Below are 13,869 nucleotides of genomic sequence, written 5' to 3'. Positions count from 1 at the left end.
TAGATATGAGGCTCTTCAGCAACACCTTATTGAGAGGCTCTCTGACCTACCTGACGACATAAAGGACATCTAGGCACATTGGGAGGAATTTAAGAACATTATTCACAAGGCATGTGCTGAATTAATTGGATACTTCACTTACCATCACCAAGACTGGTTTGATAAGAATAATGAAGAAATCCTAGCACTTATCCATCAGAAGAGAACCACATTCTGCAGTTGGCAAAATAAACCTTCCCACCAGCAAAAATGAGAGGCTTACCACCAGCTTAAAGCTGTAGTTCAGAGGAGGCTACGGTACATCAAGAACCAGTGGTGGCAAGTGAAGGCCATGGAGATCCAGAATTTCACTGATCAACATGACATAAGGAGTTTCTTTCAAGCAATAAAAGCCATACACCAGCCAGGTTCCAATAGCCCCCCTGCCCTGGAGGGGCTGGACGCGTTCAAGTCAGCGGGTCCGGATGCTCTCCACCCCAGGGTGCTGAGGGAGCTGGCTGGGGTTATTGCAGGGCCCCTGGCACGGCTCTACGAGCGATCGTGGTGCTTGGGCCAGGTGCCAGACGATTGGAAGGTAGCTAATGTGGTCCCCATCTTCAAAAAAGGGAAAAGGGAGGACCCGGGCAATTATAGGCCCGTCAGTCTTACCTCAATCCTGGGGAAGCTCTTTGAGAAGATCATCAAGGAGCACATTTGTGATGGGCCGGCATCCGAGATGATGCTCAGGGGCAATCAGCATGGATTTATTAGGGGGAGATCATGTCAGACCAACCTGATTGCCTTTTATGATCAGGTCACAAAGGCCATGGATGCAGGTGTCGCGGTGGATGTAGTCTTTCTGGACTTCAGCAAGGCCTTTGACACCGTCTCTCACCCCATCCTAATTAATAAACTAGGCGACTGTGGCATAGATGCCTACACGGTCAGATGGATTGCAGATTGGCTGAAGGGTCGCACTCAGAGGGTGGTGGTGGATGGATCATATTCGACTTGGGGGGAGGTGGGTAGTGGAGTCCCCCAGGGCTCGGTCCTGGGGCCTGCGCTGTTCAATTTCTTCATCAGCGATCTTGATGTTGGGGTGGAGAGCAACCTGTTTAAATTCGCTGATGACACCAAAATTTGGGGGGAGGTGAGCACGCTAGCAGGGAGAGAGAGATTGCAGAAGGATCTGGATAGGTTACAGGGGTGGGCAGACAGGAACAGGATGCGTTTCAATACGGACAAGTGCAGGGTGCTGCACTTGGGTAGTAGGAACCAGCAGCACACTTATAAGATGGGGAGCTCCCTACTTGAGAGCACGGAGGCGGAAAGGGATCTTGGTGTCATTATTGACTCCAAGATGAACATGGGCCGACAATGCGAGGTCATGGTTGGCAGGGCTAACCGGACCTTGTCGTGCATCCACAGGTGCATCTCGAGTAGAGCCAGGGAGGTGATCCTCCCCCTCTATGCGACGCTGGTCAGGCCGCAGCTGGAGTATTGTGTCCAGTTCTGTGCGCCCCATTTCAGGAGGGATGTGGACAACATGGAGAGGGTCCAGAGGAGGGCCACCCGCATGATCCGGGGACAACAGGGCAGACCCTACAGTGAGAGACTGCGGGACTTGAACCTATTCAGCCTCCACAAGAGAAGGCTGAGGGGGGACCTGGTGACCGTCTATAAACTCACTAGGGGGAACCAGAAGGGTTTGGGGGAGACGCTGTTTCCCCTAGCCCCTGCTGGCATAACAAGGAATAATGGGCACAAGTTGATGGAGAGGAGGTACAGATTGGACATCCGAAAAAACTACTTCACAGTTAGGGCGGCTAGGAGCTGGAACCAACTTCCAAGGGAGGTGGTGCTGGCCCCTACCCTGGGGATCTTTAAGAAGAGGCTGGATACTTACCTGGCTGGACTCATTTGAGTCCCGTTTTTGTTTTTAGGGTGAGTGGTTTTGTTTGTGTTTTTGGGTTGTTCTCCCGCCCTGGCGGGGGGTCGGGCTAGAAGATCTATTAGGTCCCTTCCGACCCTGAAACTATGAAACTATGAAACTATGAAGCCCAACCCCTTTGCAATCCCAGGATGGCTCTGCCCTTCTCACGGATTATGTATCCATTAAATAACGCTGCAAGGAGCACTTCAACTTTGTACTCAACTGTGAACCCGAGGTCTCGGCTGCCACCATCGCGTCCAACCCTCAATGCCCAACAATCAAATTTTTTGCTGATCCCCCAGCCTTCAAGGAAGTCTGGCATACCATCAACTCAGACCAAGAACAATAAGGTGCCAGGACCAGATGGCAAAAACTTCACCAACTTCTTATCAAAATATAGGTTAACAAGGAAGCTCCACCTGACTTAAAGAATGCCAACATTGTGACCATCTTCAAGAAAGGGGACAGGTCAGTCTGTGGGAACTACCAATTCATTACTCTCCTCTCTGTTGCCGGGAAGATTCTTACTCACATCCTTCTGAATCGCCTACTCCCTCTTGTCAAAGATGTCCTTCCAGAATCCCAATGTAGCTTTAGACCATCACGGGGTACAACTGACATGACTTCTGTTGCATGACAGATCCAGGAGAAGTATACAGAGCAACACCAGGAGCTGTTTATGGCATTCATTCACCTAACCAAGGGCTTCAACTCCATCGATCGTGAAGCCCTATGGAAGGTGCTGGCTAGGTTTGGTTGTTCATTGAAGTTCATCAGCATCCCCAGGCTACTCCATAATGGGATGACTGCCATACTCCTTTGCAATGGATCAAATACAGACCTATTTACCATCTGTACTAGTATCAAGCAGGGCTGCGTCATTGCCCCAACCCTTTTCTCCTTCTATCTTGCTATGATTTTGATTTTGATCTGTGACCACCTTCCTCCTGGAATTGAGGTTGAGTATCGAATGGATTTTCAACCTGCAGCACCTTCACAGCAAAATGTAGGTTACCAAGACTGGCATCACTGACCTTCAGTATGCTGATGACTGTTATCCTTGTGCACACTGAGACCAATCTGCAGTCCACCTTTGACCTTTTTTCAGGTGCCTATCACAGCCTAGGACCGTCCCTTAATATTGGGAAGCCTGGAACTCTCCCTTAATATTGCTCCATCAGCCTGCCCCAGCACAAGCTGCCCCCCTCCCCTCACAAATTATCATTCTGGTGCTGTACCATACATCAAGCTATAGTCCACTTAAAAGACAACTGTCTTTTTCACAAAGCCAAGAAATGGCAGAGGAGGAAGGAAAGCACACATCTTGGCCAACAGCTGTGCCCCCCACAACCCTCCCAAGCACCATCTATTGTATCTGGGGAAAAACTTGCAGAACAGGGATTGAATTTTTCAGCCATCTTAAAACTTATCAATAATCTCCCCTTGGCAGACACCATCCTTGTATTAAGGGATAGCCAAAGAAGACCTGAGACAGGATAGGGGTAGGTCTGGGCTTTAAGAGAAGCTGTGCTTAGTCCCACTTGGGTCTAGTTATCCATCTTCCAGGAGATGGGTTGGGGCCAGTGGTGGTTGGGTCAGGTGATCAGGCATCAGGTGATAACATGATGATAGGACTTCCAGGAAAGTGAGGGTCTGTTTCTAGACAGTAGGGGCCAGGAAGGACCTATAGGAGAGTGTACCCTGCAGGGAGGACTGAAAAAGAAATTGCCTACATCAGCTTACTGGTGATCTCTTGACAGGAAGAATGGGACATCAGGGACTCAAGAAACTCATAATGGATCCTCATAATGGACGCTCACAGTGGAAAGTTGAGAATTTCTTGTGACGAGGTTAGTTCTCTCTAAAAGGGAGAAAGAAAACAGAGCTGAGGCAGGATCCCCCACTGCCTGAAACCAATTCCTGGGAATGAGCGTTATCTCTGGGAAATGCACTGAATGAGGTTAGGTACCCTTTTTTGAAAGGCCAACTCATTTAGACAGCTCTTGCAAATAATGGGCTGTGACTTGCTGTAGCTTCTCTTGTAATAAAAGCTCTCCTTCAAAATTCTTTAAAATTAGTTCAACCCTCTGTTCTCTGACATATCAACCCCACCCATTCCTCCCAACTCACTCGAGTATAACATTAATGTTACTAATTAGGCAAAATGTAACTTGTGCACTTAAATGGCACCTAGCTCCCAAGAATTTTCAGTTCCTTCGTCTTCTGTTGGCCCTCCCTGTCATCTATCAGGCCCAGATGCTCTACCTGTCATTTGCAATAATTTTCCCTGACACGATAGAAATGTTTGTGTGTTTTCTCTCTCTGGCAGTTTTCTGAAAGCATTCGAAAGCTGACAGGTCCATTTTGATGACAAAGCTTTCTCAGGATATTGCATCCTTTCTTCTTTACTGTTGTGTCCTGGGGCTACAAGGACTCATTAGCTACCAAGCTATGCCTGTGTCCTTCCAGCCATCCATATTACCTCAGGTTTACTTCTCTTCCAAGGAAGTATGATGAGTGAATTCAGTGATGTGAGTGAAGGGCCATTAGCACTGTATGTGCAATCCAGAGTTGTTAGTTTTACCTATACAGGAGTTTTAACCCAGGCCTGCAAAACCTTTTGTTACAGACATGTCCCCACCTCTCCATAGCTGTGCCAGTGCACCTGTACCAAGACCGCTTTTTGCCTTTGTAGTCCTAGACTCATTACATAGCTATGCCAGATGCACCTCAGGTCAGAGCTATACCACTCCTTGCTGTTCCCTTCTGGTGTTAAATGGCTGCGCTACAAAACTTGTGGCAGTTGTGTCTCCCTTATAAAACACAGTCCAGGTGACGAGGTGCTGATCAACTGCCTTCTTTAGTCCTGGAGTTATTGGTCACTGCTTCATCCTCCAAAAAGGTAAGCTTGAACTTGTCTTAGTTATAGCTGTTGTGTTCTTTCTTTTTTTTGTGCAGAGTTCTGCCCAGTTTTGATATACCCTGACTTTCCTTGGACTGGGTTCCTGATTGATTGTCCAGTGGTTCACGCAGTCGAGGGGATATTTGCCTGGTATGTTGAGGGTCCCAGCTGTCTCTTTGGAATCTCATTCTCTCTCTTTTCCCTCTGTCCCCACAACTTCCCAGCTGAATTTCCTGTGTCCAACTTGATCTCTGTTTCCTAGGGTGATACTAAAGGGCAATATCATAACTAAGGTGGGGTGACCAGGGCAGCAGCCCTTAATGCTGACTTAAGGGAGGGGAGGGGCAGTCACTGGGAGAAAAACTTCCAGCTCCCATTGCAGCTGCATGGCTATGCCAGCTCCACGGTGGTGGCAGCCGGACAGAAGTCATCACTGCCTCCATGTGTTGCCACTGCCCTGGGCACCTAGCTGCCTTGTTACACCTCTGCTAATACGGCTATCTAATTCTCCTTGCTCTGCACCTTCTGAGGTTGTTGACATCAGTAAGTGTCAAGTGTTTCAGTGCTGACCTCTTAGGCTAGGGACAGAAGTCACATATAAACTGGTTTAAGTGATCAGAAATTGGCTTAAACCTATACCAGAACAAAAGTTCAGTGCACATAAACCGGTTCAAAATGGCCAAAACTGGTGTAAGATAAACCTGGTTGAATGTAGTATCATACTTAATTAGTTGAGGTCAAACTGGTTTATGGAACTTCTGTCCCAGACCTTAGCGTTTTGCATTGCTTTGAACTGGTGTGAAGGACTGCTGAAAGTTCAGGGCCATGGAGAATCAGACCTGTGAAGAGTACTTGCAATATATCACTTTTAGAAGTCAGCTGGGAAACCCATTTCCTATTTAATGCCAGGCTCTGATAGCCCTGTGATCAGTTGTCCTTTGTGCTAATCTGAAAACCTATGGCCACAAGCATTTCCAATTTATTTATTCTCCCTCCGTAAGGCTGTGTCTGATCCTATCAACCCTCCATGTATGCCACCCTGGACCCAGAGGAGTCCAGACTGAATCAGAGCATTGTGTATAAAGGCCTGGTAGGATCATAGACAAAAAAGGTGTATCTTCTGTTACCACTGAGAGAGAAAGGGAAGCATAGGATTGGGAGGAACAGCTAATGAAGGCAAGTGGGGGACTCCCCTGGGTGAGAGGCAGATGAGTGGGTAGAGTGGGACAGCCGCAGCACCCCTGCAAGAGGGAAGTACAGGCTTGGGAGGGGCTATAAGTCGGGGGGGTGGAGGGAGGGGCTAGGAATCACCTGGATGTGAAGCATGGGAGTGGGAGTGGGTAATCATCAGAGGGAATTTGGGGGATTGTTTTCTTTTATGGAAGTTGTGAATGTGGGTTGGGGAACAAGATAGGGGTGGGTGGTGATAGGGAAACACTTACCTAGCAGAAGCAGGAAGGGTGGGGTGAGGTTGATTGCTTTTGAAAGTGGGGCAGGGGAGCTTGGCTGGTTATATTTTCTTATTTTATTACTTTTTTATAATAAAAAAAATGTACTTTATTGTTAAGCTTCCCCAAGCCTTTTTGGGAAGGACAGCACACAAATCTGATAAAATACACCAGAGAAAGGGCCAAACTTTTCTACAGGGCAAATATATTACAGTATTCTCATCATGAAACTGGCTGTGAGTTGATATGCTAGGGTTAGATTCAGGTCATACAAGGATAAGACTCTACCAGATTAGTGTCAAGCTTTTTTCCCATTTGCTTTCCCTTCTCCCTGCCTGTCTGTTTGCTTCTATTAGGCATTGCTGCTTGTCTCTTTGTTCATGACTCAGAAATCCAGGTGACCTCCTGGATCATCATATTTAGCTACACATCCTGGCACCTTCCCTGCGCGGCTATGAGCCTTCTACATCCATGGCCTTCAAAGGCAGCCAGGTGGCAGGCATCAAGGTAAAACTGAATAGAAACCTCTGCTCTGCTTTGGGGAGAAGGGTAAAGCCCAGCACAGCAGGAGTTTATGGGTCAGCAGTGGCATCTGGGCCAGGTCAGATTGTAGAAGGATCACGTGGTGGCTCAGACTGTGTGCGCTCTAAGAAGCAAAGGCAAAGACAGTGGGGCTTGGGAGGAGGGGGTGAGGTTGATACTTTAGAAAATACAGGAAAGAGGAAGTTGCCTACCAGATACTAAAGACAAAGGCATTTCCAGCCCTGTGGATGTGTTTCCTGGGTTTAGTTAAAAAGCAGTTTCATTAAGTTAAGAGGCAGCGGGTTAAATCGTTTCCAGGAGCATTATGCATGTTGAAGCTAATTCTGTCTGACCATCTGGAAAAGAAGCCGGTAGCATCTCTGGTGTTATGGGTAACCCTCCACCCTTCCTCTGCTAGAGCCATAGGGAGCTGTAAATCGGGACAGACATGGCACAGCTCACATATACCAGTGAAGTGTCTAGCTGTGGGAACCAGGAGGGTTGGTAGCCTCCCTAAGTTGAGAACATGTTTCCTAGGTGGACATTCATCCATGGTGGGGGAGATGTAGGTTCAATTCCTTCCTCTATCAGAGAAGTCTCAATCCTACATCTCTTCTTTTCATTGTGAATGACTTGATGACCAGGCAATGGACTGTTCTAGGCTGGAGTGTAGTCTCTGCCTGCCTGTGCAGGCTGTGCCAACATGCAGAAAAGAATTTGAGATTTTGTGAGCCACAAACAGAAGGCAAGAATGAGCATGACTGTGTAGCTTAGGAGTTACGGAAGAGGCCTGGGTCTTGGTCCCTGCTCCACAGGCTGTTTCATGGAAAAAGGGCATTCACTGGGGAGGTGTAAAATATGGGGTTGTATCCCCTTCAGGCTGAGGAAAGTACTTAAGCTGGGTCTCCCACTTCCTGGTTGAGTGCCCTCATCACTAGGATATCACTGAACAAGGGGAGCACCAGTGTTGCCAGCCACAAAAGAAGAGTGGCCACTGCTCCATTTTCAAAAGAAAGGTGTAAGCACCTATGTCCAGAGAGGATTCCAGGCTGCAGATCCTGAGCAGGGGAGGGCACTTGAGTCTTGGAAAGGAGTGAGATTTAGTGTACACCTTTCTAGCGCTCTCTTATTGGCCAGCTCTGGGGGTGTGCTGACTTGGGGTGCTCCCCTGCTCGGTGCGACTTGTCCGGAAGTGTCTAACTCCCCTTCTCCATCGTATAGGGAGTACAGGCAACAAGTAGGTTTGTGGATTCCATCCATTAGAAGCCTAAATGTTAGATGTTGCAGTGCTCGGTGTAGTAGTACCAACAGTCCTTCTTGAGCCTGGGCCTCTAGTATCCATCCATCCAAAGGAGAGAATAGCATTGTCCTACTTCACAGCAGTGTATGTTGTAAGACACTGAGATTTTTTGGGACCTTATAAATGCCACGTACTGAATTTCTACGGGTATATTTTCAGTCATACTAAGCACTCTTTACTAGAAGTGGCCTCCTGAATATCCTCTTGTGCAGGGGAATGTAATAGTCAGCAGAGAGCCAGGGTAAAGGCTTTAAAGCCGGTCTCCACTGGAAGGGTGAAGACAGGCAGGAAACGGCCACTATTTCTTTCCATATTCAACCTGCTTCTTCTTTCAAAGCAAACAGTGAAGCTATGGAGAGCCATTTTCTGAGCACCTGGTTAGTGGAACACCATTCTGCTAAACAGACAGGCAAGATGTGTGTCTTGCCTTGTCTATTTGAAGGCATGTTTTAAAAATGAAACATCCTGCCTGCCCCATGAGGGCACAAAATCCCTTATTGTACGTAGAGCCCAAATTTGATTGCTTGCAGCAGGCATGGAGTTTCCCTGGAAACTTTCTTTCTACCTGACAAATTTTAATTCTAATTCTTCCTTTGTGGTGAGAAGCAGGGTGGATGGATTTAAATGGCTGATTTTAATGACAATTTAAGTCAGCAAGTAAGAAACCTTGATTTGTTGTTTTCACATGTAGTTTTTAGCTTTTTTGAAAAAGAAAGGCTAATTATCATTGGATGGTCTACTTGGTGCTCCTTTTTAGCTAACCAGGAGGCTTTAGTTCTATACCCAGTAATTTAAGCAATTATATAATGTAACATACATTTATTCAGAATCCTTATTTTTACTTATGCAACAAAACAGTGAATGTCCCTTTTTGTATTAGAGTATGGCTAATGTTTCATGCTCACTATTTATATTGAGATTATTTGGATGGAAATTGGAATTCAATTTAAAATGCACACTGCATTGTAAAGTGGTTAGTTGATTAATTGCTCATTAAATACTTGTTAATCAACTGCTAATCAATCATTAATTGTTCTGGATACCTAACAAAATGCAAGTATATTAAAATAAGTGTTGCAGTGAAAATTAACTTTCCTGAAACAGAGGAAGTATTTTCTTGAGTCAGTGAATTCAACCAGTTTTTCCTGGGCATCATCAGGCCTTTCAAGATCTTAACACTGCTTGATCCAGGGGTGGATCCAGAGGGGTACTGTGGTACAGCTGCACCCTGCTTTTTGACCATGTGGCAGGAGCAGCAGCCCAGGACTTTTTTTAGTCCTGCAGAAAGTAAGAATTTTCCCCCTTCTCTTCCCTTCCCTGCTCAGAGGCACATCCCCTCCCTGTCCTCTCCCCTCCTATTTCCTTCTTCCCTGATTGCTGCTGCAGCTGTCTCTGCTGTCCCAGGGGCAAGGGCAACCAGACTGTGTGGGGGTATGTATGGTTCAGTCCAGGACACTAGTGGCAGTGGATAAGCAGGTTCCTCCTTGCTTGCTCCCCCTAGGTCAGAGGTGGGCAAAATGTGGCCCATGGGCCGCATGCAGCCCTCCAGGCCATTCTATCAGGTCCACAGGGCCCCTAAAAATTTTAGAAAATTAATATTTATCCGCTCCTGGCTGCCTGTCACGTGGCCCTCGATGGCTTGCCAAAACTCAGTAAGCGACCCTCTGACTGAAATAATTGCCCACCCCTGCCCTAGGTGTTCTCCACCAACCCAGGAGCAGGCCTGGGGAAGGGGAACCCACCCACAGGCTGCCACCATCCTGGGCTGATCTCAGCCCCCATGCAGCCTGACCGGAGAGGGATGGGAGCTCCACTAGGCCCCAGAACAGTGCAGACTGTGGGATACTGGCAGTGGCAGGGGAGTGGACTGGAGGAGAAATGATGGGGCATACCTCTGAGCACTGAGGGGAAGAGTGGGGAAATGCTTACATTCTTCAGCACTTAAAAAGTCCCCAGCTGCTGCTCCTGGGGTGCAGTCTGCCTGCCCCAGTGCAGCAAGGAGGGGGTGTGTAGTCATCCCTGCAGTGCTGGTCGCTGCCCTTGCATCCCCAATTTACAAAATCCTGGATCCGCTTCTGTCTACAACTTATCCTCTTATACTTCATTTTTCTTCCTGGAGTGGAGGAAGCAAACAAACCTTGGTTTTTTAACTCTTAATTTGTTTCTCACATTTGAATGAGGTGGTCATTGAATTGAACTAGTTGAATTAACTGAAAGGAAGAAAATGCACTGATAGAAGATGCTAAAACCTGGTTTAGCATGTTCATAAACTCTGGTTCCTGGTGCTTAGCTGCTAACTTTAATCCGTTGGGGCTTTAATTTCCATTATAACTTCAGCAGCAAAAGTGTACTGCTTGAATAACCGTTTTATTTAATCTAAATGATTTCAACAGGTTATAATAAGGTTTGGCCTTAATGTGGGTTATCATGTGAACTCTTCAGATAGAATTTCATTTGAAATATGTTTATTATTATGCAGAGAAATTATTTTAATTTAAGGCATGCTATTTAAGCAAAACTGTTGGATTTTTTATTTGACAGGAAGCAGGGATTTTTATCCAGTTGGTTTGGAAGTAAGTAAATGTCTCATTCCCCAGCTGCATGCACTGAATCGTGTATTCTTCTGCTCTGATTTCCAGACCATACTCCTTCATTTGCTGTTGTGCCTGGTCATTTTCTACACAGTTTATTACATGATTGGAAGCATTTGTCATGGAGCATTCAGGTGAGGCTGCTGCTTTGGAACTAAGTTGATCTCACTCAAGCTCACCCCCTTGAAGTCACAAGGTCTAAATTGTTAGGGGCATGCAGAATTATATGTTGCCTTTCTATAAAGCTGCTCCTCAGTGTGCTGGTGGGGCATGAGTCCTCCTCTTCCCTTCCCAAGTGGAGTAGGGCAATTCTGACTCAGTTGTTCTTTCCAAACAGACCATTTATTTTTTAGTTTCAGGCTAATGTAGTGCTTGTGAAAAGCACCAGACTGCAGAGCCCTGGAGTTTGAAGATCCAGTTTGTTTAGCTACAGTGAAGAACTCACAGGGTGCATCTACATGAGATGCTACATTGCCATATGAACAAGCTATGGCAACGTAGCTCATCACTATGGCAGCCTAACATCAGCGGGCATGAACCATGGTGCTGCCGCTACTGTGCAGTAGGGTTAGAAACAACCCATGTGGCACCGAACTGCACAGCACCGGCAATTGCTGCGCAGTCATTTAGTATACTAATTACTAAATGACTGTGTAGTAATGATTGAGCAGTTGGATGCACAAGTAGACATGCCCACAGATCAGTTCTGTCCCCAATCCTCAAAAAGGATATAGAAGAACTTGAGAAGTTACAGAGGAGGGCAACAAGGATCATCAGTGGTATGGGGGGGTCTTCTATGTGAGGAAAAGCTATAGAAGCCAGGCCTATTCAGTTTAGAAAAGAGATGCTTGAAGGGGGACCTGATAAGGGTTCACAAAATACTAAATGGTGAAGAGAAAGTAAATAGGGATTTGTTATTTACCGTCTCTCACAATACAAGAACTAGGGGTCACAAAATGTAATGAGTAGGTAGTAAGTTTAAAACTAACACAAGGAAGTTCTTTTTCACACAGAGTGTCATTGACGTGTGAAATTCTGCCACCAGGTGTTGTGGAAGCTGACAGTTCAGCCAGATTCAAAAAGGGGATTGGAGAAATTCTTGGAGGAAAGTGGCATCAATAGCTATTAAGTATGGGAGTTAGTGCGTCTGAATCAGAACTTCCTAGACCTTAGATGCTGGAGGCTGCAAGTGCGAACAGCATGGGTGTCTGGTGCTTCTTGAGTCGGGGGGGCGCACGCCCCCCCCCCCACCAGTCAGCGACCGGGTGTGGGGGGGTGTTCCCCGGTGGCCAATCCCACTGACGGGGTGGGGGGTAGGGGTGGAACGCCTGCGGCCACTTCTGGAAGCAGCGTGGCCACTTTTGCTGGTGGCCCTGTTCCCCAGCTGGCACTCACAGGGAGGGCACTGGTGATCCCGCCTGCCCCCCTGCCCGCCAGCTAAACAGAGAGCGTGGCCTAACATGGGGTGCACCAGCACTCTCAGGGGGTGCACATGCACCCCTGTGCACCCCCTACGCGTTGCCCCTGGCGAACAGTGGAAAAAGCCCTGGTCATACCCAGTTGATTCTCCCTTTCAGCATCCACTCTTGGCCATGGTGTGACACAGGATACTGGGCAAAATGGACCTATGGTCTGACCTAGTAAATGACAGTTCTTACGTCCTTATGCAGATGCAGACAGGGCAAATGACTCATTCCGGTTTCCTTTTGCTGGAAAATGATCACAGACCACTGCTGCATAGTTAAAATAGTCATCACCTTTAGGACAGGACCATTACACCTTCAAAATCTTTTTATTTTGAGAGTAACCAAACAGAGTAACCAAATGTCACTCAGGTGCCATTTAATTTTGATAGTAGTCAGGCTCCTAGTCCCCTTAGGTTCCTTTGAAAATTCCAACTTAAAGTCTTGACCTCTCTGCTGAGGGTACTGAAATTGAGATCCAGTTAGTGTCACCAGGATTGGATGGCTTAAATGAAACATGCAGCTCACTGGAAACTGAACAGAGGTCAGAGAGGCTACTGAAACAGCTCGCAGGTGGCATAATGGCTGCTGTTAAAATATCAACCATAACCGCAAAGGTTCCATGTTTATATCCTAATCTAAATGCAAGGAGACATTGATGGGATCAATTTGGAGGTTCTCTTTTATACTCTATGAATGCCGAATATTCACATGATATTTGGAAATTTACAGTATAACTATACTGGCTTCATTTAACAAGGGTTTTATAGACTAACTCATTCAGACAGGCATGAGCCTTAAACACCGAGTTTTCACTGGAGAGCAGTGTAATTGCCCTTGATCATTTTTCACTTCCTAAAAATGTTTTTAATTTTTTTTTTCCTGCCTTCTTTTCAGACTCGACACATTTGATGGACTCATCCCCTTTGAATTTAAAATAGAGCCTTCTTATTCCAACCCCAAATATCTCGGTAAGTAGTGGGGGGCAGCCAGGCAGCACTAGAATATAAAAAAAAAAAAACACACAGATCCTTCCAGGCCAAGAGCTCGTGAACACCTGAGTATGTGGGATTAGTTTATCTGGAAGGATGGACTTTAAGGAACAAATACAGGGAAGACAGTGAAGTTGGATTGGTTTATAATGAAATGGCCTATAGGCAATGAGAAGAATAAATGGTACTAGGTTTCTCTGTCACCGGGGAATGGACTTTGCTTATGTCTTGCATATCTCCCATTAGGACCAGTATAATCTGTACCCCAAAGAATGGGACAGGAAGTTAACTCCAGGAGATCGTTGAGGTCTTTTCTTGGAATGCTATGGACAGGGATACTTTGCATTCCCACAGATCCCTGCTATGAGCTATATCTGCCTTCACTCCACAATAAGGATGGTTTTGTTCCTCATTTTCCTAGTAAGTTTGCTGTCCATGGAGCTGACGTACTTCACCAGCAGCCTTCTCTTTGCTGCGCTGCTGAAGCAATGGGTCTGGGACTACGCCATCACTGTCACATTGATCCATGTAATACTGACCTCTCTTGGTGAGTTTGAGTCAGGTGGATTCCAAACATGGCACTTTATTTGAAAGTATAGGCAACTGACCCTTTCTATTTTGTAGCCGTATGATAGCAGGATAAGATTTTATCATTTCTCATGCACTAAGCAACTCAAAATATATGAGTTACCGGGATGGGGGACTTCAAAGGCAGACTTGGGTGTTACAAGCAGTGGTG

At 46.5% G+C, this 13,869-nt stretch overlaps 1 pseudogene; it reads left to right on the top strand.

Moving 5' to 3' along the window:
- The first annotated feature begins 6,311 nt into the window (after positions 1–6,311).
- On the top strand, positions 6,312–13,737 carry LOC102369292 (annotated as a pseudogene).
- Positions 13,738–13,869: the final 132 nt, after the last annotated feature.

Source organism: Alligator sinensis, unplaced genomic scaffold (genome assembly GCF_000455745.1).
Source record: "Alligator sinensis unplaced genomic scaffold, ASM45574v1 scaffold883_1, whole genome shotgun sequence".
Lineage (NCBI taxonomy): Eukaryota > Metazoa > Chordata > Crocodylia > Alligatoridae > Alligator > Alligator sinensis.
This window is presented reverse-complemented; position numbering and strand designations above follow the sequence as displayed.